At 40.0% G+C, this 26,779-nt stretch overlaps 1 protein-coding gene across 2 annotated transcripts in view; it reads right to left on the minus strand.

Annotated features, from left to right (window-relative positions):
• The window catches only part of LOC134814056 (uncharacterized), an 84,922-nt gene that overhangs the window by 43,590 nt on the left and 14,553 nt on the right, over nucleotides 1-26,779 (minus strand). Inside the window, exon 1 of one of the 2 annotated variants that reach the window (XM_063822067.1) lies at nucleotides 21,181-21,192. The exons of the other annotated variant lie outside the window; for it this stretch is intronic. The gene's annotated coding sequence lies outside the window, so the exon portion shown is untranslated. Of the gene's footprint in view, nucleotides 1-21,180; nucleotides 21,193-26,779 lie in introns of those variants that run through there. 2 annotated transcript variants of the gene reach the window in all.

Raw genomic sequence — 26,779 nt, forward strand, 5'->3', positions numbered from 1 at the left:
GACAAGCCGCCAGCTGAGTGTGAAGCTTGTCTGCTGTATGACCGCTGCCGGCTGGTGGTTCTGTTTAATGAGCCGCTTCTAACCGGAAGGGCGTCTACTTTGTCGCTGTTCTTGATGGCCTGTTCTTGCTTTGCTATGTCGTGAGGGTCGGGTGTCTTGATATGACCTGATTTCTTCGTCCTGTCTTTTCGTCTTATCCCACTGGATGGGAGGGATTAACAATTACTTGCAATAATGTAGCTCATGTTTATGGTAATTGTTATGCGAATAATAATAATCAATTGGTTACAGTTTCATGTAAATAATGTGGTAAGTAGTTAAGTAAGGTTACATATGGTTTAAAGATAATATTGTATCCCTAAAGATGTATTGTATCCCCCAAATTATTCTGAGTTTATCGATAATTATAGTTTACTAACGTTATGTCTGAATCCGTAACATCATCAAAATCTATCTTCGGGTTGAGGCTGATGCTTTGACTTCTACTTTCCTCTTCGTCCTCGTTCAATCTGTAAAATTGAATTGAATAATTATCATACAAGCATATTATGTACTTTATAAAAAGCTTTGTTAAGAAATATTTCTTGACATGTTGCTTCACAGATTTACGATTACAGCTCATGAATAGCCTTACAACTTTATTAAAAGCATACGAAGTTGGAAAATTAAAACAACGTACTGAATTATCACCTGTAAGACGACACGAAAATATCGTACATAATTAATCAATAATGAAGCTGCACTGCTGAAGAAAAAAATAATGCATCGAATCATTTTACATTACTGTAATTTTATAAATGGTGATCATCTCCGTGCAACATTTCAAACAATAAACAACTCACCTAACAGGAAGCCCGGTAATCTTCGCAACCTCCTCATCCGCCTCCACATCATCGTAATGGCCAGGGGAACTCATCGCTACAGCATCAGGCGTTCCTCGTCTGGAAAGTTGTTTGTCTGGAGACCTGGGTGGTTTGCTAGGTGATCCCCTCGAACCATGAGGTGATCCCCCTCTGCCTATTCTTCCAGTACCAAGCTTGACATCATCGTCAGCGAATGCTCCATCACTGCTACTATCATGCTCTGGGACGGACTGAGAAGTGAAACAGTAACAATCGATCTGTAGGAGTACAGTTACCAAGTGTGGAATGTTACTTCTACGTTCTAGAAGGTTGTTCTCAAGACAAGGGGCATGGTGGAAGCAAGATGGTGATGAAATGTGTACATTAATGTACACATATAATCCAGTTTGAAGATCTGCAGCAACATACTGTGGCCAGTGGCAGTAACTACATTTAACTAACTAGATAATTTTCACCTGGAATACTTGGCGGTGTGCAGGTGATCTTAGTGGGTCTGCTGAAGCGTCCATACCAAATGTGTTTTGGTAGAATTCTGGGGTCAGGTTGATAGGTCCCGGAGAGGTTCTACAGGATGAGGAGAATACTTCATTATTACGGTTAATAAAGCGAAATAAACACTGAAATCGGTTTAAAATCCAACGCAAGGATGAGCTTATCGTGGTTTATGGAGTTTAAGAAAGACAAGATGAGTAAAGTTATTCTACCTATTAAGAGAGTTCATTGAGTAAGCCCTGCTCTTGATAGTTCCAAACTCTTCAGTGGGAAGGGATGTTGGAAGGACCGCATGTAGGTCAGACTGCCATTCTTCCAGAGCAGCGTTCACGAAACCCTTCGGCTTTGCTCGCTGGAATCCCTGTAAAAATTGCATTGTAGGTGAAATCAAAAAAATTCATCATGATGGTTTTGATATCACAAAATATACCTTAATCCCAATGATCGTTAAACCCAAAAGCAAGAGATGTTGAAGTCAGAGGATGAATTGATGAAATAAGAGCATCATGTAGAATGCGGACCTTGTGGTAAACGAGTGTCATGATCTGCATGTATATCTGTTGAATATCACTGTCAGGGGTTATTAGTTCCGTTTCGTCAGGCACGGCAACACTCGACTCTTTCTTCTTCTTCTTTTTCTCCTGCTAGAGTGATAAAGTTGGTTTTTAATGGGTTACGTTTTTACATCCATTCTCTGATTTATAATTTAAGAAAGATTCAAAGGATAAAGAAATATAACAGGTTTTCAATGAACAGTTATGAGAATTGAGAAACTCTGTACGCCCCAATTGATTTAGGAGGAACAAATCGGAAAACGACCGCTGTTTCCATAGCTTAAAGGGTTTATGACTGCCTACCTTCTTGTTTGTACCGTTGATGATAGACTTCTTCCTGTCCTCAGTGATTGAGTTAAGGTTGCTGCTAGCAGCGCTGGCGTTGCTATTCATGCTTGTTCTACTTGATCTGCGTCCAAAGAACGATGTAACGGACATTCTGCTTCCTCTCTGAAATATGTGGGTGAGTATGGACCATAAAGTGGGTAAGTGTGGATAAGTGTCTGATAATTGAGAAGTTTAGTAAAAATAGTGCAGAGAATGGCAGTGGTTAAAACTTGATTTCTTATTTTGTTGGCGATACACATTAGAAACACATACCTTCTCCTTCGAAACCTCTTCTTCCTCCTTAAATAAAACTTGTGCAGGGAGGGGTTGTTCAGCTATGAGTCTGGCCATGAATGTGTAGTATCTCATGCCGTACTTCTCCTCGATCTTTACGACTTGTGGGGCTGGAACTCCCCGCTTGTGAGCTAGTCTACCCACCTGTGGTGTGATTGGTAAACGTGGTCACATCTCGTCGTGCACTCGACCCCTAAAATAAGCATTTTCATTTCCACACTAAGTGATTTTTTACCCCTAAAACATACCCAGAGAAGGCAAATGAGCACACGACGACCGTTGAGTCTATCTGCCAGGTCGCTAACCGAAAACAAATAGTCCCGTTCCAGACCGTACGTTTTGCACCACTGGAGGAAAGAGGCTATGTTGTGTCGGCCGTTGTGATGCGTCTCTCCTGCAGTTTAATATATGCATAACTATTATATGTACTCTTAGCACATAATAATAACAATATGTATAGAATTTATAGAATATTGCATGTTTAATGAGAAAACCATGTCTTCAGGGTCCAATGGTAAGTTTACCTTCATCTTCTGAGTCTGGGTACATGATGTTGCTAATCTGTCGTCTTGCTCCGAAGCCCGTCATAGCATTGATAGTGTTGCCAAAGTTGCACAGTGCGATACCGTCAGAGATCTTGTCCAGAAACATATCGTATGGTAGAGTGCTCCTAAAAGTAAACGCTGTAACCGTCAAACTCTAATAATCTAAAGTCTTAAAGTAAATTGCAACAGCTGCAAACAAATTGCAAGACCGATATTGCACTAAAATGAGCTCAGGTTACCGGGTTACGCTATGAGAAATTGTGCTGAAACTACGTTCATGGTTGTGCTCAAATTGCGCTCCCGGCCCCCGGGTTTGAGTGCAACAAGGACAATTTGAGCCTAATTGTGCTGATATTGCTGTATAATACCTGATACGCATCAGGCCAATATATATTCAAAATTGATACTACAATCATTGATAAAATCTTTAAAACTACAAAACAGAAGATAAGTTTTAGAAATACCAGATGATAAGTTTCCCAAATATAGATCCCAGACGAACCTGGTGATACACCCCACCCAGTGACTCATGTCCACCAGCAGGGGGATGTCCTCACATTCAATCTTGTCCTCCCAGTTTCTCATGCTGGAGCTCTCGTCCTCCGAGTCGAACATGAGTTTGTGACGATTGTAGTCGTAATACTGAGTGCTCTGTTCCACACTTGCTCCATTCATATATAATAAGGAGGTGAATAGTCACGTGACTAGGAGTGCTACTGTAAATTATGTGAAATTTGTTGTATTGATAATCGCACAGGGTTTTGTAGAATGTACATTAACCAGCCATGATGAGAAGGTGGTATTGATTTCACTCTAGTTTTGAAAAATAAAAAATATAATTAACAAAGATAGTTAAAAATACTGATGAACCATACGTTACTACAGTAAACAAAATGTTATAGCCATGCACACAATAGCTAAGCAATACAAATCAGGGAACCCGGAAATGATAATTTGTTGAATCGAGATCTTATATATTTATAATTATATAGTGCTGTGCTTTTATTTTTCTCTAAACATATCTCGAACATAGGCAAACAATTTAGTAGAATTATAATTACATGATACAGGAATAACTGTATAACTATTATACTTTCTCATTTCAGACAGCAACAGTACTCACTACTTTAGGTCAGTACGTCACAATCGTGTGAATAGCTTAACGGGCTTGAAATTTGTGGTATCAAAAAATAATCGGTAATACCACCACCTTGAAGAAGTTGAAAAGTGCAAGCAAACTAAACAATTCAACAATCATTTAATCATTTTTTAGCAAAAAGTTATATTTTAAAAGCTTATTTTCAGGATGATGACGCACAATCTCACTATACATGATGCACCTTGAATGTGTTGACTGTTGGTACAGGTCAACTTCATCATGATTAAATTATCTGCTTTTAAAGTATGATAAATCAGTATTAAGAGTAATGTCTACATTATTTTTCAAGTTTGATCATTAGTAACGAGAACACTTTATCTTTAAAGCAATGATATAAAAACAAATTCTTCGACTTACTCTTGTTTTAGGATGAAGACTGCCTCGAGGATCATCTTCCAGTGAACCACTACGTCGGCGGATTCAAAGTTAGCCATAGTACCCGTGAACTATAAAAAGAAGATACAACATATAACTGTATTGGGTGCATAATCGCACTATCATTGTATCAACGTTATATTTACAGCATATTTTTTGCTACACGTTGTATACCTCTTGGCCGGCGCGATCAAAAGGGGTTACGGCGTGTGTCAAGCATATTTCTGCACCATCCGCAGATATTTATTCGGAGGAAGGTCACAGCAGAAAGCTTAACAAAACGAAAATTCATTGACACACGCTGCAACCCCTTTTCGCGCGCGAAGGCGCCCAGCCATAAATCACTCGCTCCGGCCACTAGCTCCGATCACTCTCTCCAACCGGCTTCGCATGAGAGAGGTAAACAACATGTACTTGTAGCAAACATTTCATATTTTCCAATTTCTGTCCCATTTTCCAAAATGAAATTTTCTGAACACAAATTTGACAGATTAGATGAACTGTTTGCCCAGGAACCAATAAGTTTGTAGGTTTACAACCTACCACTACCAGGACGCGCGCCGAGTTGGACTCGTCGACGGTCCTGTTCCAATATATGGAACAGATATTTTACGAGTATCACCCGTTAACAATAAGTCAGTTAATTGATGATAGTATGAAACCAAATTGAAGTACTGGGAGTCAAAATTTTGGGCTCTAAAACTCTTATTCCTTGGCCAATTTTTTATTTTTTCATGCTGATTTAGAGGCCATTAAAGCATTTGACCCAGTCAAAAAAGTTTCAGTTGTATATCTTTTACGGTTTTTGCGGAAAGTCGCGTTAAAGTTGATGCCGTGGTGTCAGTAAAATTGCACGGATCCATCCATCCATATATATATATATGGATTTGACCAAAACCCATAATCATGGGTAGAGTGTACCGCTGCCAGTGTCTCTCTTTTCCAAACAAAAGGAAATGATATTAATTTGAGGAACAGTCCGCTAATGCAAATTGATACCGAGAATGAAATCGGTCGCTCGCTTTTTCAAATCAATAAGCTTTATTACAATTCGTGAGCCGTGATCGAATGGAAAAAGCGAGCGACCGATTTCATTCTCGGTATCAATTTGCATTAGCGGACTGTTCCTCAAATTAATATCATTTCCTTTTGTTTGGAAAAGAGAGACACTGGCAGCGGTACACTCTACCCATGATTATGGGTTTTGGTCAAATATCATCTCTTTTTGATTATAATGTCAGGATAATTTACACAGCTAGTCGAAACTTCATTAACAAGGAGGTAATTTCGACGATTTCGAAATTCTGCCTTTGAAAACGTTTCCTTGTGTTTAGTTAGGTATATCTGTCGATAACCGACTGAATATGGCACTTTTTACTCATTCAAGTTGGCATTAAATTCATATATAATGCCATTTAAATATCGTGGAAAGCAGAATATATTCGAAATCACGAATGAGCAAAATTCTCACCTTTCGCACGTGCAAACTTTGAGCGGACGTTGCGTGCGCATACAATATTGAATCACCGTAAATTTTTGCATAGTGGTATTTAATATATAGTTTGATAAGCATGCAAAGTTTCAGAAGATTTCAAAAAGAACTTGGATCATAACGGGACTCCAAAGTTGATAAAAATCGTGAAAATCAAAATTTTTAGTGATTTTAGCTATTTTAAATCAATTTGGGCGTGTCCCCACGTGTGCAACTTTTCGATTTTTAACTTTAAAACTAGCCTATAACACAATTTACACCTTTAAGAAGCAAAATTGAGCTCCACAACCCAAGGGATAGCCCAACACCAGAGAATACTAATTCACAACTTTTGTGTTTTTATAAAATTATTCTTCAAAAAAGCACTAACTTCAATAGCAAATATCTTTATGAAGGAGTAAGGTAGGAAACTTTTCCGGTAGATTTTTAGAATGCTTGAACAATTATCTAAGATGAAAATTTCCTCAGATTTTGAATAAAATTACTTTTTAATGGTTTTATTTTGTTTTAAAGACCCGAGGGCCACCCTTAAGGGCTTTGAAACCGGTTTATTGACAATATAATATATAATAAATAAACTGAAATCGTAACATTCATGTCAATACTAACTGAAATAATATAAGCTGTAGTTAAAATAATAATACTTACTGTCACTTAATTAAGATATATGATGTAATAAAATGAATCTCTTTATTTCCACACTAATTCTCACACCAAGCTTTAATTCACGCACCAAAACTTTAAATTTTATCAGATTACAAATGTCCGAATATATACGTCTCTTATCTTTTAGTTAAAAAGTCAGGGGTGCAGCCGTTTAACTTCAATTAAGATTAAAACAATTCATCACGCTGGATCACGATGTTATTCTATCAAAATCAGCTAGGCGATATTTGAATTGATTGCTGGGCTCTGTGTGGTACTGTGTAGTGGTAAGTGGGTGTGTGTGCGCGCGTGGTTGTTATTATGATGCGTTGAGATCAGCTACGTTGATGATATGTGATTGTGCGTGTTGTGCTGATAAGGCTTTAATTGAGCAATGGCCAGGAGTACTATCAGTAAAATAGTAGCAGGTCTGGCAGTGAAAATTTTCCGATTTCAAAAGTGGTCGGTAATTATTAGTTTTGAAGTGCTTTTGTAACTAAGAAGTTTATTGAGTGAGTGCCTCATGTTGTTTACATAGTTTACTAATACTAAGTTATGTTGTGGGGTGTGTGATTTTGTGATTTTGTGACCGTTGAGATTTCCTTAAACCTGGAATATTATTCAGTAAAAAGGTTTGCCAGCTTTCCTCGTTGTTGCCTCTTGATTGGTGTTCCAATAGCACACTTTTTGCATTAGACTTGTAAATGTTTATTGAAAATAAGCTGGGAAGACAAGTTATATTTAAGTTTGTTTCAGTGATGGCAAGCAGTGGACCTTTAAAAAATACTGATTGTCTAAAAGTGTTACTACCGTATGTAAGAAGCCAGTCAGAGCTAGTCTCATGGCTGGAGTTAACTGTCGGGATATTACTTGGAAAAAGGCCTTTGATTGATTTTGGCACTGTTTCAGGGAAGTATTTCATCCTGTGCATTAATATAAGTGCGTTCTTCACGATTATTCCATGAATAGTGAGAATTCCATACTCTTTAAAGCTATCCCTCGTGTGTGCAGGCAATTGGCCGTCCTTGTAGAAATAGTTGACGTAACCTGGCATAACCATTCTCACACCTTGTTTCTGTTTTGTGAATAGTGACTCAATGTGTGATTTGGCTGCGAAACCCCAGACGAGGGAGCAGAAATTGAGGTGGGATTGAACAAAGCTGTGATAAATTTGAAGCCTGACTTTTAACGGTAAGTGCCGTTTAATTTTGTACATGATACCCATGTATCTATTCATCCTGGCCCTAACGGCATGTATGTGTTTGCTCCACGTTAATTTATCATCGATTATTACTCCGAGGAAACGTGCCTCAGTCACTTGATCTATCACTACTCCAGCTATGGAAACATTAATGTTAGAAAGGGTTGTCGTTCTATGATTGCTAAATACCATAAAGTGAGTTTTTTTGAGATTGAGAGCAAGTCCGTTGCTATCAACCCATTTGATCAGGAGCGAGGTTATTTGATTTAGTTTGAACTGAACCTCTTGCTCGGTGTAACCAGTAACTATGATATTCGCATCGTCTGCGTACAGTATAAACTTAGCTAAATTTGTGATGTTTGGAAGGTCGTTGATATAGATCACAAAGAGTAATGGTCCCAAAATCGACCCCTGGGGTACTCCAAACTGGATTTCTTTGGGCCTCGAGTCTTCTCCACCGACAGTCACGAATTGGTGACGGCCGCTCAGATAGGACTCGAACCATTTAAGTGCTGAACCTATAATGCCGTAATGTTCCAGTTTTTTTAGTAGTATAGGATGTTCAATAACGTCAAAAGCTTTAGAGTAGTCAAGAAGAAGCAGCACAGCAATTTGCTTACTGTTGAGAGAGTGTAGAATACTATTTTGAGCATTAAGTAAAGCGTGTTCACATGACATGCCAGGCCTAAAACCGTACTGGCTTTCAAAAAGTGATCCATTGAAGTCTAAAAATTCAAGAACTCGACTATGCATGAGTTTTTCGTATATTTTCGAGAAAGAGCTTAGCAAAGAGATTGGTCTGTAATTAGTAACTTCTGTTTTAGAGCCACCTTTGTGTATCGGAACAACTCGTGCCGATTTTAGAGCATTTGGAAATATTCCCTCAGTAAAGGAAGAATTTATGATTACGGCCAACGTTTTTGTGAATTTCGTATCTAAGCTTGCAAGCTTCATTGGTTCAATTTTTGTGTCAAGTGTCGCTTTGTTCTTGAATTTTTTTACTACTTTACTGATTTCAGAGGGCGTAACAGGTCTTAACTCAATACTGCTAGTACCTATATCCGTCCTACGTCCGTCCTGTAAGAATTCTTCAAAACCTCCTGGATCGAAAGTTTGCCTAGCACTTATCTGGGACTTTATGTTGCTTGCAATGTTGGAAAAATACTCATTAAATTTAGCCGATACATCGGAATGGCTGCTGAGTATGTTTCCACATTCATCCTTTATTTTAATAGGCCCAGAGTGCCTGACATTTCTACCCAGGAGACTATTAATAAGTTGCCACTGCTTTTTGGAGTTGTCGCGGTACTCCTCAAAAAAGTTTTTGTAGTACTTGGTTTTGGCCAAATTTATATGTTTGTTACAAAATTTATTAATTTTTTTTGTACGCAGCAATATTTGTCACGCTGGGAACTTTTATCTTATCGTGGTAGAGACGTTGTCTACGGGCACATGCATCTTCTAGCCACGGTAAGATCCAGGGTTTTGAGTCGTGCCGTTCATTTTTACGTCTAGGTCCAGGTTTCTTTTCAGGATATGCTTGATCGTAATGTTTGGAATAGATTTCACTGAATTTGTCATACTGGTCATTCGCATTAGTTTCTCTGTGCACCTCACTCCACGTTTCGCTCTCAATAATTCTTTTGAAATCAGCATGTGCAGCCGCATTGAACCTGCGGAAGTTCGGCACCTTCTCACGACCCTCACTCGATATAACGCGCCTCCCTGCACTCCTGCCCAGTGAGAGTGTCGTCAGTGTTGCTAAGTGGTCCGACACATTGACCGTCAGTACATGACAACTCAAGGTATTTAATAGGTCGTTGGTATAGACGTGGTCAATTAAGGTTGCGCTATGATCAGTTACACGAGTGGGCCTTGACACCAGTTGTACAAATCCATATTTTTCATAAACTGCGATAAGATTTTTCCCTGCTACATCTTTTTCGTGTTTTACTAAATCAACATTATAGTCACCGGTAAAAACGATGTGTTTGCGAGAGTGCCTATCAAGACTTCGAAGTAGGTTATCTAGAATTTCGGTAAATTTGTCAATACTCCTGGAAGGAGAGCGATAAACATTAACTAACAGTTTAGTTTTGTTGAAGCCTTTGCAGTTGTGAATCTTTACAAATTGGAACTCACCGTTCAAGTCACCATCCCCCTCAAAATGTGGCCTAAAAGATTCAATTTGTTCCGGATTACAGACCCGTTTGTTAATATATATCGTTAAACCCCCTCCCCTGCCTGTTTTCCTTACAGGGTCTTGCTGGATAGGCTCGTAGAAATTTTCCAAAATAAGGTCAGTAATCCCGTTCGGTAATTTATTCAGAGTACAGTTGGTTTCATTAAAACTTAAGATATCGAAATTGCTATATGTGTCGATCTCTTCCCGGAAGTAGCTGATGTTATTATGTAGTGATCTCACATTTAGGGAAAAAATCTTGAGCTCGTTGCGATTCGCAGATTTTACGTGCGTCGGCTGCTTATATTCACAGCGTTGTAAGAATTGAGATAGCTCGTTCCAATAATCAGAGCAACCCTCGTGATCATCTAGCTTATCTCCTATATCATTTATTAAACAATCTCTGTGGTACGGATTAAATGAGATTTTGTCCGACTCTGTGCAGTAGTTCTCGTTCAAATCGATGCAGTTTATATTGAAACCTGCAATATTCTCCTCGCAACACTTCACACATCCTAACACACCTCTGTAGCATTTCACGTGAACTTTCCTGTCGCACCAATCACATTCTCTCACATTATTTATAGAATAAGACCATCCTAAACAAGCGTAACACTGTGCCTTAAATTTAACTTTCGCCTGCTGAGAGCCACTATCGTTTACAGTTTCATCAATATTCGAGTGTAGATCGTTACTAGTATTACTGTTTTTACAGCTCTTGCATGACCAGGTAGGATTCGCTTTCAGCGAATCCTACCTGGTCATTAGATAACGATTCGCATTTATGATGTTTAGTTGCTTTACATGTTGCACAAAAGAGTAATGGATGATTCTTTGTTAAACGTGTTTTACAAGTGCCACATTGTTTAGAATTGGTCGGTGGATCTACTTGATTAGTTATACTGATAATATTTATATAAAACTTGTAATATAGTTTCTATAGAACTAGGAAAACGTAACCTGTCAGAACTGTTCAGCAAGGACTATTCAGCCCTGAGTGTGAATCAGCTCGTGACTTTCTGACTAAACTAAGAGTAACCTGTACAGATTTACCTGTACAGAGTACAAATCAAAACCTGCCTGCCTGTTTATTATACCTGCCTGTTTAAAATGAAATTAAAAAAAATACAAGATCTGTGTGAGAGTGTATACAAATTGTAGTGCTGTATCTGTGTGACCTCATTCCTGAAAAAAATTGTGTCACGTATGTCATCGTAAGATTGTACGTCGTATGTTCTATTATGTTATAAATGTCTGTCATACTGACATAATAATTATAGTAATGAATATTTTGGGTTATTGATATGAAAGATCGTGACCGTTTAAGTGTGATTGTATTGTTATTATCAGCCTTGATTTAGTGAGATAGTGATGGTTGATTTCAGAAATAGTTGACTGAGTTAATGTAAAGGTTAATAGGCCGATTTGAATATTAGACTAGAATAAATTGTAAATATGAGATTACAGGATGAGATTAGATAGTGTTTGAAAGAGCCAATCAGATCATTTCTAGCCTCGATGCTGAACTGTGAGCAGCTGATTTTGAAAAAATAAAGTCATGGGATCGCTAAGACATGAAAATATAGCAAATAATTGATGATAGCCACTAGCCAGTTTGAAATTATAGTGCGATTATTTATTTGTAATCCTCTTTTCATTGTACGATAGGCTGCACCCTCTGATGCAGGTATTTGTCGATACGTTTAATCACAGCAGATTTGTTGACATTTTGGGTAATTTAATAGACTTCTTTTAACATAACTTAAACTTAACTTTATCAGTCAGCTCAACTTCATGGCTTAAACACAAAACTAGTTCACCTATAAGTGGACCGAGAAAATCGTTCTACTATGTTAGCATAAAGGACGCGTAAGGGTAGCGGCCCTTTACGCAGCCCCAGAGTCAAGAGGATACAGTGAACCCAGCATCTGGTGAGCACTGATTTACCTAGCTTGTTGAAGTGAATGCCGTCGCGTGCCAGGTGCGGTAGGCCGAATAGAACATTATCAAAGAGTTTGAAATTTCTACTGCGTAAGGAGAGTTGGAGCATCAGTTCGTTCGTCAGATCTATTGTCCGGTTCATTTTGTTGAAACGATCTGCATTTATGGACAATGGGCTGATGGAGTCAAATAAAAACTGAACGTTCAAGTGTCTGTACTTGTCAATGAAAAGTTTAACGTGGTTGTGGAGAGTCTGGGGATCTGCACCGTTTTTCCTCAGGTCGTTTATCCCTGCTGAGATTAGGACTACGTCAGCCTGCCGAATGGACTCATCGTGTTGGTCGAGATCGCGCAGCAGAAAGAGATCATTTCTGAAAGCTACGGCAGGCTCTTGCAGTTCACTGCAATCAAAAGAAGCGTTTTTGGAATCAGAGAGGATCAGTACGCGTTTAGGCCCTGGCTGGCTGGTGGTGGAGGGATGAGAGACAGGGCTCTGCTTAGGACGGGATGATGGACTGATCAAAGTTCTGCAAGTAATGCTGATCCGGGTGCCTGTGCACTGCTCTTGATGGACCCGCGGTACACTGTGATCGAAGAGGTTCTGGCTAGACCGAGTCATGGAGTACAAAGACCCGTGCTCGGGGGTAATGGAAAATCGCTCGTACTTTCCTGGCAGCTTCCTCCTGAAAACAACTGGGCGTGCAGCTCCGAGAGTGATGGTCAGGATGGAACTATCGGGGTCAAGCGACGGCTCGTTGTCGCTGTGGGGAGGAATGTGAGCTGTGTGTGAGTCGTATTTAGTCACCAAGAAACTATTTGAGGATTCATGGACATCGGGGGACAAAGATACGAGTTTATCAATAATAAGTTTCAGATATGGGTTTGAGTCAAAATCCCTAGCCTTGTGGTGGCTCCCCCCGTACTTATAAGGCAATGATCCGTAATAAGCCGTTTTCCTGCTCCCAAAATCACGGTCATATTCTGTCCCTGAGTCCAAGACTCCTGCATCAAAATCTGCGAACGGATTACCTTCGTAAAGTTCGTAAGGTTCCAGATTACCTGGTGAGTGCTGACTAACTGGAGCATCTGACGGTGCTGGAGCTGGAGGTGGAGAGAAGCAGATGTCAGCGTTCTCTGGAACTGCAGGCGGAGCACACGTAGCTGGTGTTTGGAGGTCTGCTACCAGTGTCTGGGCGGAGTCGATGTTCTTCTTCAGCTCCTCCAACTGGGAGTTCGCTTCACAGACGTGCCTCGAAAAATGGGAGGTTAGATCGTTCAGTCTGTGTGTCAGTGCGTCGCCGTCAGTCATTAGAACACGAGTAAAGTGTTGTTTGAGGGAGAACTCCTTTTTCCTAGGAGTGTCACGTAATTCGACGTAGCTCTTGTCGTCGTAAATTCTCGTGAGCTCATCAAAAATTTGTTGGTCCGACAATTTGTCGACTAAATCAATGCAGAGTTGTGGGCTATAGCATCTGATGTTTGTCTGTGTCGAACAATCAATTTTCAAGACTGTACCTGCACTTTGTAGATTTGCCAGGTAGCCCTCTTTAAGACTGTAGGTAGCGGTGGGCGTGCCGCTACCTGGCGGCCCGGTGGAGTGTTGAGAAGACGCTGGACTGATCATGTCTGTCAGGTGATGGTGGTGGTGGTGGTCCGGTCTGTTGAGTCGGTACAAGAATGACGTCAACACAGTACAACACGTACTATCTTATCAGCAATCCATTAGCGAGTGAAATTGCTAACGAATTGAAAAGTAAATGTGATCGAATGTGGTGTAAAATCGATTTGAAAAGTTGTTGTTTTGTCAAAAATCAAGTTTAAAAAACACTTAAATTGATGACGTCATCAAGTGATGATGATGATGATAAATTATTTTTCAATATAAAGTAAACTAAAGTAGAAACGATTATCTTTAAAACCTGTGGTTCAAAATGACTGTATCTTTTATACTTTTGAATCTACGGACACTTAAATGTAGGCTACAATTGACTGCAAAAAGCGTCTATACATATTATTATATACTAGTGTAACCCGGCCTACGGCCGGGATTTCACTGCCGCAGTTAAAAAGGGTAGGAGTAATTACCCGCTGAGTCAAAACCCGGATTAGGCGAGCAATTCTATTCGGAGTGCCCTCACGTATCCAATAGTATGCTTAAAAGATAGTAATTCTTAATCAATAATCAATAGAAATTAACCCTTAACACCATGCACCACACCAGCCTATCATATTTGTGAACATGCATTACATTGTCGTATGAAAGTATGAACTCTCTCTACAGTCCAAACAGACCGTTTGAGCACTCCCTCCCCTAATAAGTTTATAGTATTATATGACCATGTAATATATACGCCATGTAATATATACGCTACATATGCAGAGAGAGAGAGAGAGCTAGCCCCGTAACTCTTGCCGTTCTTCTCAAGCCATTTTATGTAACATATTTTGTGGTACAAAACCATCAATTAAACCACTTACCACCGGCCGATTTTTATAAAATTTGCTTATTGGCTTCGTCAGAGTTTTGTCGGCACTATACCGAAAAAACCAGTCCCGTAACTATTACCGTTTTTTTTGTATAACCGTTCGGAAATTACACACAGACACACACACAGACACACACACAGACACACACACATTCTGGTGTTATTAAGTTGATATATATATCTTCACGACAATCTGTTGTAAAACAGGGGTTCCAGAAAACCCACTTCCCGATACTCCTGAAACATGAAATTTTTTTTACTGTCGACTTGGACAAGGTCTAGACGCCCTGCAAAGTTTCAGATCTCTAACTCAATTTTAACATGGTTTTTAAGGCACCTGAATATGGCGATTTTGGGTTTTTTACCTAATTTCGTATAACATGCTGGCGCGTATTTTGCGCAAATTTCTTAAAAACCTCCATATAACTATTTCTTATTCCTGTCATCTTTAACATTGAATCAGAATGTTTTGAACTTAAATGTACCTGCTGAACTACTTTCGAAAAAGTCTTAATGCCTGGAAAACAATAAAGGGGATATAATAGTATAGGGGGTAAATAGTATTGTGAATATAAGGGCGACGGTAATGCTTGCCAGCATTGTGATGGATGGATATATGGATGGATATATCGTCTCCCGAGCTCTCAGACGTACCTTTTAAGAAATATCTGAGTGCATTGGTATGTGGTAGGAGCTTTAGGGGAAAGGAATCGCCGAGGGTAGTGATCTAGGGATGATTAAAAGTTAGTGTTACTGGGGGTGCTAAGGTTGATAATTGATGGAATACAATATTTTATATCAGTAATGGCCGGTTGGATTTAATGACAAGGGGAATAACATGGGGACTAACCATCTAAGTGTTGGTAAAGGTAGGGGTAGCTCTGGTCTAAGGAAGTGTGAGGCTGGGAGCATGTCCAGAGAGCTACGGAAATCCACCTGTAGTGCTATGACAGGCCTTCTTACAGTGTGCAGCTGTTGAATGTTGGCGTCCTCCAGTCTGTGATCTCTGTTCTTAGGAACTGCCCATTTAGTGTTATCTCAGCTAGGTGGCAGCGTATCAGGTCTCAAAGGTAAAAAGGTTATAGGGTCGCATGTTATCGGTATCTGTTAGAGGTATGGGTGCAGCCACAAGGCGGTCTTGCGACGTCTGATGGCTTTGATACGGTATAGTAAGAGTCAGATTCAAATACATATACTTTAATAACGATAATGAAGATAACATCTGTCGATATGAAGATAAAATCAACCAAGAAATAGAAAATGGAATACCTGGAGAAATTACTGAGTTTTTAGAATATTGGGTTTTAGGACTAGATTTAATACCTATGCTGACTAAATTAGGCAGGACATAACATTAACAGTAACACTGACGAGTAATATCGCCAACATTTTGCGCTTAACGCTGGCGCTGGCCAGCGCTAGTCAGCGCTAGCCAGCGCTAGCTTGGGCTAGTTATCGAACTGTTTGCGAAAGTTTGAGGCGCTGGCCATCGCAAACTATCGGGTTCAACCAGCGCTGGGTGGCGACAACTAGCGCTGGATAGCGACAACTAGCGCTAGTTGTCGTCATCCAGGGGTAGTTGTCGTGTTTTCACTATCGCAAAAGAACCGACTAGAATGCATATTCAGGAGTGCCTGCTTTAGTATACTCGTACGCGATGCAAGCCCTCGGTCCCCACAAAAGATAATTTCTAGAATTGTACATACTATGAGCTGGTCCCAAGTCCAGACGCAATTTTATTCTTTGTAATTTTCAATAACCCTGTCTAGTCATTGACTACTGATAGTTAATACTAGTTGTACAATTTGTGAAAAGCAGTATGTGAACACATGAAAAGCAGTGTGCTCCTCAGTCCTTACCGGTACCCTTTATATTCAATATTAGCCACTAGCTTCGTTATTAAAACACTTGATTCGATCACGTGATGTTATTTCATTGTAAACAGGGTTTATTTTTTATTACGTGTAGTCTAGTATGGTAAAGTATTAACACAAGTTAACTAATGATATTATGTATATGAGTACAGATTCGAAGTGAAACATCGAGTTCCGTTCTGGCGAGGTCTTATCTGGTTGTTAATGTTTGTATCACGCGGTGACCCCCACTGCCGCTTCGACGCTACAACGTATGACAAGTTAATGTTATACGTTGTATGACCCGCCGTGCACGAGTGCGCGGCCCTTTATCGTAGAAACTCTACAGCTAGGGGATAGTGAAACGACGATTGGGCCTGGGGTCACGACGTGATACAAAGGTTTGGCGAGCTGGGAGAAACCTTCGAGATCGTCTGGAAGGGCTGATCTAGACGCAAGCTTTGCTCAGTATTTATAATTATAGCTATATGCATAGCTAATCTAACTAGACTAACGACTTTGAGCTAGTTAACGAATATATGACATATAACTTTGCTGATGCTCTGCAGCGCAAATACATGAAACAAATATTTTACGAGTATCACCTGTTTAGCTGACAAGTAATATCGCAAATACATTATACGCTGGCCAGCGCTAGCTGACGATTAATATAGCAAATATTTGATATTGATATATTGCGCCGCACTGGCGCGCTTGCCAGCGCTAGCTGACAAGTAATATCGCAACTATATTGCACTGCCACGTGGCCACTGGCCAGCGCTGGCTGACGAGTAATATCGCAACTATATGATTTCGATATATTGCGCTGGCTGTTATGACCGGGTTTATTTTAATTATGCGCATATGTATAGTTATATTATATGGATATGGAGTTATATTAGGATGTGGAGTTACTGTGCCTTTTTACTTAAGGGGGGGGGGGGGGGGGGGGGGTTCACCCTGATTTTTTTGTGAAACTTGGTTTCGAGATAGCAGTTGACCAACAAACTAGGACCGGTGACCGAACTTTTGAGGGGGTTCCGGACCCCAACCGCCAAACGGTGCCCGCGGGGCAGCCACGCCCATATTTGGTCCAAATTAGGCCCAATTTAGCCAAATACCCTCAACATGCCCAAAACCCAGATTTTAGGTGATTTACTTGTAGCTAGTGGTCCCTTGAACTCGTATATGAATTTTCATCAGGATTGGACAAAAAATGACTGAGTTATTAGCCAAAAACCATATGCCCATATTTGGGTATACGCACCAAATTTTGTCGATTTTGGCCCATAAATTGGTCAGGTATCAATATTTTTGAATGAAACCAACTTTATATGGAAGGTAAGCCTATACTACACATTCTCTATGATTATCAGCTCAGTATCTACCTAACTGTGGATTCTGTGTTCAATTAATCGCAAAAAATGAACAAAATCACCCATATCTCAGTTCGCGATATTTGCGAAACTGATTTCGTTCAAAACAATAGAACTCAATAGGGTTTCAATATTTTTACATGAAATTTTCAGAATCAACGTAGAATCGCATTTCGACCTTAAGTTTTAATATGGAATTTTGAGTTAGGCCTTTAAAAAAATTTGGCGGCCAAATCCTGAAATTTGCCGGGCATTTTTCATTTGCCCTGTTTTCACTTAGATTTGCCTTTTTTTCTTATGTGAGACTGAGAGTAAATTGCAATTGTATAATTGATAAATTTGATAAATTTGAATTTTCTTGGGTGGGTGCGACCCTTGGTCCTTGGATGTTGTTCCAAGTTGGGTTTCAGGTGCTATTTAGTTATTCATATCTTCTTCTTCGTAGGGGGCTGTGGTCATTATCACTAATAGAAAGATCGTGACCACTGTAAGATGTTATTTATATCATAGCAGAGTTGAAAAATACGTATTTTACGAATTTTATAAAATATCAAAAATACGTTAAATACGGCGTATTTTATTTTCGTTGAATAAAATACGTAATAAGTGTTATTGTACCATTGATACTGATAGCTCCAATAAAGTAATAAGTACTATTGCTTTATATAAATTTACGATTTTATCAAAACTCGCGTAGCTCTGTCGTTTTTCACCTCGCATATGACTTCAGAGTACTGGGCACGTGCTATACCAAAGCATTAAAGCGTTGAAGTTAAATAGAAATGTGTCTGAAAAAAATGCAAACGAATGACATAACTTTAATCTTTGAATGAAATTTCAAGAAAAACGTATTTTAACGTATTTTTGACGTATTTTATTTCTAAGCAAAAATACGCAAAATACGGCGTATTTAAAAAATTATCTCACGTATTTTTCAACTCTGTATCATAGTCTCCATAAATACGAGCAGTTTAGTGAGACTTCTGAAAGCTTATTTTTGTAAATTCTACAAATATAAATATTGTAACGTACGTGTGGCGGGAAAAATGCATACAAAATCGCATACACAATTCAAGGAAACGTCTTCTTTCATGGATCATCACGTAAGGTGATCTGAGCTATAAGGTACCTATGTTAGTTAGCACAATGTTATACTATTAGTATTACTAAGTAGACAAATAATAGGCTATCGTCGCGTGGTGTCCCAGGTAACTCGTACTCCGTTTCATAGATCTAGATTGTAGAATGTTACCTGGGGACCCCAGGCCATCCTGTTCATTAACATTGACTAGAGATTCGGCGGAATGACAGGCTGAGCGCCGCCCAGTAAATTTTTAACAGTAAATGAAAATTGAATTTAAACTCGGAAAATTGGTTAAGATAAGGACTAGGAGCAAATTATTATATAAAATTGTTCATGAACTAATTTGTGCTGCACTATTGCACGGTGTAAAATTAAAAGAAAGGACTTTTATCAAATTTAATTAAGCGTACTCCATTTTACCGATTTATAAAAATTTCACATGAAATAAACGAACTTAAATCACGATTCTAAATTGCGTGTGCAATTACAGCAATACACATATTACGCGCTGACCTGAATTCACAGACCCACAATTTTGGGCATGATCAATATTTTGAAGTAAAGACTAAAGTCAAAGAGCTAGAGCATCTAATGGAAAAATTTAGGATCATGTCATGAGTTATGTCATATTTTGTGTCAAATCATAAATCATCATGGGACATGAGCCGATCAAATTGTTAGATGAAAATTTTGGGCCTTCATGACCTTCACAGTGCTAATATAAACATGTGTATTGCGGTCATTTTAAGCCCAAGTTTAAGTCTCTAAGTCTAAGACCTTAACAGAAGCTGAAATACAAATTTCCCATGTACGTGCCTAATATGAAATTTGGGCGTGGCCCCAGTTGGGACTAGCGACACAACATGCGCCGTTCGGTGATTTGAGTTATCAATATCAATGACATATTAAACCCGATTCAGCAGGAAAAAAAACTTTAGAAATTGAAGTGCACACTCAACTCTTCCCTCATCCCTGCTACTGAAGTATTTGGGCTATTTCTAAAATTAATGACTGATGACTTTAATAAATTGTTTGACCTTATACAACTGTTTCTTTTTTAGCGTGTTTAATCTGAATCAGACTACTACTCTGTTCACTCGCGAATGTCGGGATTTTTCTAAACCATGGTGCTTACCTGACGAATTATCAGCGATAAATTATTTTTATCACATGAAATGGCCATATAAGAAAGTAGGCAAGTGATTCGGTTAACGAGTGACCGGTTTCATTCTCGGTATCATTTTGCATTTGCGGACGGTTATTCAAATTAATATCATTCCCTTTTGTTTGGGAAAGAGAGGCATTGGCAGCAGCGCCCCACTCTACCCATGATTATGGGTTTTGCTTTGGTCAAATTTACATATATTAAGATTAACGATTCGACATTTGTGCATTTTTTTACAGTGAGCAAGAAAAGCAGTCGTTAAGCAGTAAAAATGTTTATTTAATCAAGTCCTATGAGTATGAGTATTGCTGAAAGCACAGTGTAAGGCCTACACGGACCGCCTCTAACCAGCCAATCCCTAGGTTTACATGCCGTGTAGCAGGGGACTAGATAGAGCTAAACTATGATAGAAATCGAAATTGGACATTAAAAATACTAATAATCCTAGGAATCGGTGTTCCAGGTAATGGAAATATTTACCTCCAGGAATATGGAGCAAGAGCGCTGGTAAATATTTGAGCGGCTACAGCGCAGGAACCGCCAAATACGACAGTCTTCTGAACTCTGAAGGCTCAGAGCGAATGTCTCAAACGATCCGGTCAGTTCAAACTTGCAGTTAATTTGATGATAAATTAGAAAATTAATTGGTTATCTTGCGAAATTTAATTCACAAAAAATATACAGAATCTCTGGTAAAATATATCAATTCACCCTAAATAGTAAATACCACTTTCTTCCACTAGACTGTGGAGGTATCACATACGAGACCATATCATATCCGAAAAGATCACTCTGCGAAGAGGAGTCAACCTCACGGACAGTCCCTTGGGTGAAATCTCCTGGATGCCTATCTCAAGCGATGATGAAGGTAACAAACTATTTTTAGCGCTAGATAGCGCTAGCTATAGATAGGAAACGCTAGTGAGCGCTAGTTCAAGTTAGCCGGTAAGCGCTAACCATCACGTTTAAACTATATGAAATGTATAAGTTGGTTTACTTTCTTACCATCGTTTGCGTTCTGAGCATGAGTCTGAATCATACAAAATATGTTGATTTTCATTGATAGAGCTGACCATACTGTTGTATTCTTGTTCTGTAATTAGTGGCTTCTCGTAAGTGAATTTAAAATTGTCAATTTCTAACGTTTCAAATTATTTGGTGGATGGCTTGCGAGACCAAGCGGATCAAGTTTGTCATCGTGAACATTGGCGGGCACGTGCGAATTTAAAATATCTTCGGTAATATTTATACTTATCATTGAATCAAGAGTCGCCTCATCAATTTGTTCACATTTTTTCATGTTCAATTTTATAACGTCGTATTTTGCAACAAACGACTCCTCAACTGTAGTATTATTCCTCAATATTTGTGCGTATTTTCTGCTACGCAAGGGTGAAGGGAGTCAGGGACCGGCCATGCTCACTTCACTTGGCGTATTTTTGACCGTACAATGAATTGAAAGTATTTATGAGATGTTTAAACTGAATTTACCCGGGTAAAATTTTTAACTACGTTATCGAAATTTGGTTTGATCAAGCTAAAGCCAAAAATTGATGAATAAGTGAATGCAGGCAAAGTGAGGAATTTTTAGAGGTTAAAATGCAAATGTGAACACGATTATCTAATGTAATAAGCTAATTTGACCAAAACCCATAATATGGGTAGTATAGAGTCTAGAGTGGACCGCTGCCAGTGTCTCTCTCTCCCAAACAAAAAGAAATGCGGTATTAATTTGAATGACCGTCTGCAAATGCAAAATGATACCGAGAATGAAATCGGTCGCTCGCTTTCTCATTCATTTACAATTGCAATTGTAATAGATTAAGCTAGAAGAACAACTAACTACCACCCTTACCCCGAAATACTAGGTATCGACCCGAACGCAACCCAAAAAGATTTTTACAGCATGTGATTGATGTAATTAATCGAAACTTTTTTTACAATTTGTAAACCGTGAATGAATGGGAAAAGCGACCGACCGATTTCATTCTTGGTATCATTTTGCATTTGCAGACGGTCAATCAAATTGAAATCATTTCCTTTTGTTTGGGAAAGAGAGACCCTGACAGCGGTCCACTCTATATACATGATTATGGGTTTTGGTCAAATACCCAATCGATTTCTCAGGACAAACAATTAAAATCAAATGTCGTAACGCGATTTATTTGATTTCATTTTAAATTGTTGGCATAGAGTTTACTGTTTTATTAGAAATTTCTTTGAAAGAATCATCAGCAGTTGAAATTGCAGTACGTTGTTTTTTATAAAGTAGAGAGCAGTTAGAATTTGTGTTACCTGGACATTTGGACAATTAGATTACCAGTCTGTAGGACTGAACTCTGCAGTAATACTTATATACAGATATACTGATATATTCCTACTCCTGCACTCCTGCAGACTGGTGGCTTTTAATTGAATTCCACAATCAAAAGGTCGGATGAGATCCAATTGTCTCGTAATTTTGCTTCTGCGGAACACTCCTGGCTTCTCAATACTCCTTCCCCGGAAAAATTAGTGGAACGAAAAGTCTAACTGATAGTGCTGATTACTGATTAGTGCACCGGTCCTGCTAGGTTCAAGCAGGAACTGTTACTTTCCTCCTTGAACTCATAGTTGAGGCAATGAGGCATCCTGACGTGAACTCTTCGGTTATCTCCGATCAATACTATAATTCAAAGAATTATTTCTGTATAATTTAGAATGTATGTACCTTATCAGACCTTATTTGGACGGACATTAAATGAACGGGCATTATTATGAACGGACATTAATATGAACGCTAGAAGGCATTGAAATTTGAAAACCATCAAAAATCCGAATCATTACATGATCGGACATAATTATAAACGGACATTAATATGAACGCTAGAAGGCATTCAAAACCATCAAAAATCCGAATTTTTTTCATTTTTTGACGTTTTTTATTTCAGCAAATGATTTTAAAATCCATTTTTTATACAGTAAGTAAGAATAGCAGTCGTTAAGCAGTAAAAATGTTAAAATATGTGTACATGATCAGTGTCTAATATCACATATCATCTTCATCAAATGGGTTTTCGTGCTTGAAATAGTCCATGCTTAAAGCATCAGTGATTTCTAGCTTTATGGAAATCTTTTTTTTATCAAACTACCCCGGTCCTGCATTTCAGTGTTAACTTTTACAAGCCATTCGGCGTGAAGTGGTTTTATCTTAGACAACTTAAGGTGAACCTTAATCACTTGGAGTTTTCCTAGCACTGTTTCATTACCTCCCCTGAGTAATATGAACTATAACAAAGTCGGACAATGTCCTTGGCAACACGATTTACCGTAATATCTAGAGGCTGGAAAAAGTTTGTCATGTTGGCGGGGACTAACTCATGAACTATGTTGTTGAGTGCCATAATTCCGTTGACTTTTTCCGCCAAGTGACCCTTGAAAACCTCATGTACTAGTAGAGTTTTCTGTGCCTCTGAAAGACCAAGGAGAACCTTTCCTTCGTTAACTTAAGGCACAATAAAGTTCTCATAGTTGAGCCTACATAAAATGCTCTCTGTTCTGTACGCCTACTGTCAGGAGTGGGGCCTAGTGGTCAACATGTCTAAAACCGCTATCATGGTGTTCAACCGCGCTGGTCGTATACTCAAAGACAGCAAGACCTTCGCTTTTGGTTTAACACCGATCGACTCAGTTCGTGAGTACACGTACCTAGGAATGACTTTCACTCTGACAGGATCCCTGAAGGTCGCACAGTCCAAACTTAGGCAGAAAGGACTTCGGAGTTATTTTTCGCTTAAAAGCATGATAGACTTACGACACATAAGGAAAGAGATAATCTTTAAACTCTTCGATGCACTTATTGTCCCAGTAGTCTCTTATGGATGCCAGATTTGGCTCCCTCAGACATACTTCATGGGTGCCTTCTCATCGGGTAACTTTCCCAACTTAAAACAGATCCGGCAAGATCCACTAGAAAAACTTCACATCTCGTTTCTCAAGTGGACTCTCAACGTCAATAAACAAACATCAAATGCGGCAATTTGGGGTGACACAGGACGCTACCCTTTGGCGATAGAGCTATCATCCCAAGTGTATAACTACTGGGAAAGATTAGATAAAATGGAGAAATCTGGATCTAACAGTCTTTTCCCCCTTTTGTCTGGTTCCGGGCAAAAGACCAGGTAGCTTCGATGAGGCCTGGCATGTGGGTCTGGATGTGCTGGTTGGTGGTTCCCAGTGTGGTGTGTGCTGAGACTGGGGTGGATGGCTGAAGCCAGGGGACCGCTGTGCTGAGTGGCGAAGCTGGTGGTCGTAACGGAGGCAGTCCACATTGAGCACCCAAGCGACGAAAGTCGCTAGGTAGCTCGTGGGGATAGCATCCGGGTCGATAGCTGGCGGCGTTGTCTTAGCATGGCGTGACACTGGGTGTAGGCACTCTGTTCTGGGCTCGCATGCATCGCGTCAGGGGGCTTGTCGGCTGGGGCGTCTGTCACACGTGTAGGTACTTATTGATTTAAAGTACAGCGGCAGAGTCAATCCTGAGCACTAGAGCACCACTTATGACTCTGCCCATTTGCTCTGGAGTTACTGCCCAGGACCCAATCCTATCCTGTTTCTCTCACCTATAGTGATTGGTAATGGTGCTTTATCCAAAGCAAATGACCTTGCCGTGGTAAGGGGGCTTAATCGGCATCACAAGACCAGCCGAGACTAAGCTGTACTGTTCAGCTGAGCAAAACTGAACGTAGGTCGCACGTGCCAACCGTCTTCCTTTACCTCATTTGATCCCTTTTTCTTTTGGAGCTCTCACAGCCTTCACTCACACCTGAGCATATAGGGTTTTAGAAGTTCAGGGTGTGTACTTCAAGGTCGGGCCCTTAATACCGATCATTAGCACCCGTTTTACCTTTACCTTATTAGCGGCATATCATTACTGTCGCGGTAGTAAAACAAACATCTTTCTACGATTCGCAGAAAGTGTTAAAACTCTCACTAATACACTTGGACTACAACACCGGATTACCAGTGGAGGAGGCAGGACTGAGCTGGCCTCGTGTGGGATTGGCACACTTGCGCAGGCTTCACAGCCTTGCTGCGATGGTGCTGGTTCCTATCGGGGCTGTGCTCGTTCAGCAACCACCAAGGAATCCACCACTACTACACCTACACTACAACACCGGATTACCAGTGGAGGAGGCGGGACTGAGCCGGCCTCGTGTGGGATTGGCACACTTGCGCAGGCTTCACAGCCTTGCTGCGATGGTGCTGGTTCCTATCGGGGCTGTGCTCGTTCAGCAACCACCAAGGAATCCACCACTACTACACCTACACTACAACACCGGATTACCAGTGGAGGAGGCGGGATTGAGCCGGCCTCGTGTGGGATTGGCACACTTGCACAGGCTTCACAGCCTTGTTGCGAGGGTGCTGGTTTCAATCGGGGCTGTGCTCGTTCAGCAACCACCAAGGAATCCACCACTATTACCCCTATACTACAACTCCGGATTTACAAAACAATCATGACTGATAGCGGTAATGAGATGTATCACACAGATGAGACATTGATTTTCGCAGAGCGGATCAGGTTTCCTGATTTACGTTTAACATCAGACATTATTGTGATTAAAGGACCTATTTCAACAACATTGCGCGGGAACGCGCACATAATCTCCCATATACTGATACACAACAACACATTATCTCTCAATCCTACCCCACCGTGGAATAGGATACAGATCACCAACATCTGGGAGGCAGTGGCTGTGCAGCTACATGAAGGTGGGGGCCCGTCGACGGAGTTTAAACAGAGGCAGCGGATCTGGGTGGATGTCTCACCTTCGGGTGAGACATTCTTAGAGAAACACAGTTTTCTCCCGGAAACGCTGGCTGCTGCTATTCGACTTCGACCAGCCCCCCGACACAGTGCCCAATCCAAAAGGTCCTAGTACCCGACCGGTGAGGGTAACTGCAGGTGCTGCACGCCACGTCCCCAATACCAAAAAAACAGGTAAAACTCATCATGAATATTACTCTGTTACTCAAATCAACCTTAAACGCAAGTACAACGCTTGGAAAACCCTGCTGGTGAACACTCATGGCAGGAAAAATCCTATTGTACTAGCGACTGAACCATACACTAATAACAAACACCTAATTCCACCAATAAGCAAAGAACTAACCGAGTATTATTACAAAGTTGGGGACATTAGGCCCCGTGCCGCCATAGTAATACACAAAAACCTAGCTGAAAAAAGTTGGGAACTATCGCAATTCACAACCCCGGATCAAGTTGCTATTAAGATTCAACTTAGCTCGACAGAAGTAATTCTGGCAGCTTCGTACATGGATATTAATGGACCAGCTCCATCCCACGAAACCACACCTTTAGCCAAATACGCTATAGACAACAATATACCACTCATAATAGGCTCTGACACCAACTCCCAACACACTCTTTGGGGTAACAGGTTGTGCAATAGAAGAGGAGAGGAACTACTTGATTTCCTCTCGTCGCTAGGGCTCTCCTGTTCCAACAAAGGTTCAACTCCAACATTCCTCAACTCACGAGGTCATAATTCCATCATTGACCTCACTATTACCAACCAACTGGGGGCTGAACTGATCAGTAACTGGCACGTTAGTGATCTTTACTCAAACTCCGATCACAGATATATCATGTTCGACATTACTTCTGGTCCCAAAAAAGAACCAAGACAAATACGCCTAGTCAAGAACACTGACTGGGCGAAATTTGACGAGATTCTTT

This window comes from Bolinopsis microptera, chromosome 1 (genome assembly GCF_026151205.1).
Source record: "Bolinopsis microptera isolate Bmic1 chromosome 1, MBARI_Bmic_1.0, whole genome shotgun sequence".
Classification (NCBI taxonomy): Eukaryota; Metazoa; Ctenophora; class Tentaculata; order Lobata; family Bolinopsidae; genus Bolinopsis; species Bolinopsis microptera.